The 3,933-nt window shown below is 56.9% G+C and overlaps 1 protein-coding gene across 1 annotated transcript in view; it reads left to right on the top strand.

Annotated features, from left to right (window-relative positions):
* Positions 1-3,933, top strand: part of LOC113202146 (uncharacterized) — a gene marked incomplete at its 3' end in the record, with an annotated part of 26,621 nt that overhangs the window by 3,199 nt on the left and 19,489 nt on the right.

The following is a 3,933-nucleotide window of genomic DNA, read 5'->3' as shown; positions in this document are numbered from 1 at the left end:
CCCCTCGCAGCTCCGCTCAGTCCCGCGCCCGTTCTTCTCTTTCCGGTCGAGGTCGAGCCGAGCCCCGGAGTATGTGGGAGGTGGTGAAATGTTACTGTCCACTAAAATTTGGAGTACCCGGTAAGTGCGCATTGATTTATGCCCCCCTTCCCTTTCCCGTGTTTAAGATCCAGAGAACACTCACGATCGCAGTCGATCTAAACTCGTTTTTGAATAGGAAGATTTGGGGTTATAACTGACGCAAACATAACCCTTCGGACACGGAGGCGAGATCAAAAGCAGATCTGATGTAGGTTCAGGCACTCTATGTCCGAAAGGGATCGAATCAACAAGCAAACCAAAATGATATTGAATGAGGACAAATTCATTTTGATGGGGAGTGGCAGGTAACGGATGTCGAATGCGGCATGCATGCATCGGCGCCGCACCGCGAGGGTGGAGCTTAAAGGTTATCGGGGACCGCACCGGAGAAGAGGGGTTTTTTGTCTGTTTATTGTTCGATTAGTTTTTGTTTTTGGATTGTTTGTTTGTTTGTTTGTTTACTTGTTTGTTTGTGGGTTTTTGCTTTGTCTTGAGTTTTTGCTTTGTTTTGTTTGTTCGTTTGTTTGCTTGCTTGTTTTCGTGTGAGTGGCACGTGTGAGAGGAGGGCGGGAGTGGGAGTGTCTCAGCGAATAATTAATCACGGATCGCGTCTACTGCCCCTCCTACCTCATCCTCCCCTCCACCGCGTCCCTCGGCGCCGGGCCGGCCCCCCGCGCCGGGTCGACCGACCTTGGAGGCGGGGTTGGAGGGTTGGAGGAGGGGTGAGCGGGAGGAGCACCTTTCATGTTGCACAACAAGCAGCACATCGGCGTCGTCCTCATGCAGCGGCATGTCAGCCCGTCCGACACCCGGTGCGCATGCAGTCATGCAGCGCCTCCCCCGCCCACAGCCCTGACTCGTGCGCCCTTTCGCGAAGGAGCCCCGCCCCGGACGAGGAGCCCGGCTAGGGTCAGGACGGGGTGCAGGGTGTACGGTGCGGAGCACAGGACGAGGAGGCCCCTTGAGTCACGCGCGCCACCGGCCGCCCGGGGAGTCCCAGTCTCCCTGCGCCCACGCGAGCGTGCCACCCTCCAGGAGCACCCTTTCCCCGTCCCCCTCCCCCTCCTCCTCGTCATCCAACCCTTTCGAGTGCCGCCACCGCAGCCTTTGTCGCCCGGGGGGTGTGCGTTTCGTTAATGACTTTGTGTCCACGCCCGGAAAACGAGAATGTAGGTCTTTTAAAAACCAGGTCAGTTGGGAAATGGAAACAGCAGCGCAGCAGGCCAACTTTCGTTGTAGACTTTATTAGTCTGTTTTGTGTTTCGCGATGCTTCCACCACCACCCACATCCCATATGAGTGACGAGGGAAAGTTATGTGAGGGAACATGGGGGAGGTGCGGGAGCAGGAGCGTGCGGGAAGACATTTCGCGGAGCCTCGCGACGCAGCCCTCCCCCCCCCCCCTGCTATGTGGGTTATTGCGGCTAGCGCCCTGCACGGCCAACGCTACCTTCACGCAAGTGTTTGAGATCTCCGCTGATACTGGGCCTTGGTAGGGAGGAGGAGTGGGGTAGTTGGTCTGGCGGCCGAAGCCAAAGAGACCGTTTGTGTATTGAGGCCAAGTGGCCAGCGGCCGACACCCGGTCCGTGTGTGGGGGGGGGGGGTATGCAAACTTCCTCCTTGCGCTCTTGCCTGCTCTGGCGGCAATGACACTCATTATCGAGCCAAGACTCGTCCAGCGACACGACGCCGGTAATAATTGACTGGAATAATTTAAAAACTGACGCTCAGTGGCCGGGGGGAGGGGGTGGGGGCTTGGTTAACACGTTCAGTGTGGCGGCATTGAAATGGGTTGAAAAGCGACACATCTTAAACTGAAATGTGTTCAGTGTTCGTTCACCCGCCCTCCAGGTCGAAACCCAACTGTTCGGTGGTGTGGGGCTGGGGCGACACGACGCTACTACATGCCCACAGCCGCATGCCACTGCTGCAGTTGGGGACGGCACGAGTGGCTCAGGAATAACTTTGCACGCCGTCGGGTCTCTCACTGCGACGGTCGGTCCCCGCGCCGCCGCGCCGTATGGCTCGATGCAAGTAGTTGGGGACAGTGTGGTGGGTAGCTCTACAACAACCCTTGCGGCCGGCGCCGCCGCCGCCACCGCCGTCCAGGGGGGCCCGGCTCGGGTAGTTGGGTAGTTGTCGAGATTTGGGTCACGGCGTGGACGATAGCAGTGCTGGCCACCGCCGCGCCGTCTAGGAGGCAGTGGCGGCGGCGCCGCCACCCTTCTCCTCTCCCCCCTCTCCCCCTCCTCCCCTCCTCTCTCTGGTCAGCAACCCCTCCTCGACTCGTTGGTGCTGCTGAAAAATATTCATCATAGTGACTGGCCGCCGCCGCCGCCGCCGATTCCCTGCACGCCAACGGGTGAGGGGGAATCTTTTGCATCCTCTTCATGTGTCCCGGAAGGGCGGGGTCGCGGGGCGGGAGGTAAATTGCTGCACCGGGCTCGAAAAGTGTTTACGGATTCTCGTTGTAGAACCCGCATGTGAAGTGGGAATGAGGGAAAAAGAATGAGGCAGTTCAGACATGGCACGGTGATAAGTAGTGCGTAGTTTTTCTTTCTTTTTAGTAGATTAAAATCTTGGCATCTTAGCTATTACTTGCGGTTAATATACAGATGGTTGCTTTAAAGAAACGGGAGGCGCAGTGGGAAGCCCGCGTCGTTGGCGGCACATTGTTATTGATTCAAAACCATGTGGTTTTAAAAAGCACGTTGTGGATAAGGTTGTGGAAGAGCCGGCGCTGCGTTCAAATCTCCTTCACTAATCAACATGACCGTCTTTAAACATGTCTGGTGGTGTAGGCTTGACTGCTTCACGACGTCACACACTGCTAAGGCCAAGCTAATGATAGCGCCTGCGACGCGCCGGTTAGGCCAACCCGCCCCGCGCAGAGCCGGCGGCCCGATCTGCAGGGGAGGAGGCTCGAACTAACCAGGAACGTTGGCGCCCGACGTTCTCCGAAACGTTCCCCCGTCCCTCGCGTCACCCCGAGAAACTAAGGATGAAAGAGCCGACGATACAACCCGCAATATTATGCTAACATTGGTAGTTTACGGGCCACGCTAACGTCGTAATGTTCGATAGTTTAAAAGTTTGTTGAATAAGACTAAAACTGAGAGTGTTTTCCAACCATGCTGTGTTGCGTATTTACATATGGTTACAGTAGTTGATCTAACAATGCTTACAATCAATGCTTACAATGGGATGGCGACTTCTTTATGCAAAGTACTTTCTTCGAGTGACTCAAACCGAGAGCCGAGCCGAGAGCGAAAGCGAGACGGAAATATAAAGAGCGCAAGCCGAAGGTGGAGGCAGGGCGCTGAGCTCCCCGGCCCTGGTCTCGAATCAATGCCCTACTTCCAAATGCACGCGACAACGTCATATTCACCCCCCCCCCTTCACCCCGGAGCTGCACCCGCCCCCCCTCCTCTCCACGGCGGCCCGCCCCCCGCAGTTGGCGACACTTTTCGTCCCGCTGACCTGCTCGAACCCCCTCCCTCCCTCCCTCCTCCCTCCATTGGCGTCTCCTACTGCACCGGGGGTTGTTCACGGAAGGAGCCAAGTAGCAATCTGGTCGAGTCGGAATTAATGATTTAATGTCTGCGTTACACAGGGCGCGAAGCAACGCCGCGCAATCCTTTGTTATTTCCATTTATTGCGTTGCCATTTCTGTTGTTCTCTTTCTGTTTTCCGCTATATTTCGTAACAACTCCGCGGTGGCGACCGCGGCGCGCGACCCTTTCTCTGCGTTCCGCCGTGTTTTTACTCGCTCCGCTCCCTATGGCCCGCCTCGGGATCGATCCGCGGCGCGCAAGGAGGCGTCGGGTGCGCTGCGTACGGGTAGGTACCCGC

Source organism: Frankliniella occidentalis, unplaced genomic scaffold, assembly GCF_000697945.3.
Source record: "Frankliniella occidentalis isolate FOCC.00 unplaced genomic scaffold, Focc_3.1 Scaffold4, whole genome shotgun sequence".
Classification (NCBI taxonomy): domain Eukaryota; kingdom Metazoa; phylum Arthropoda; class Insecta; order Thysanoptera; family Thripidae; genus Frankliniella; species Frankliniella occidentalis.
This window is presented reverse-complemented; position numbering and strand designations above follow the sequence as displayed.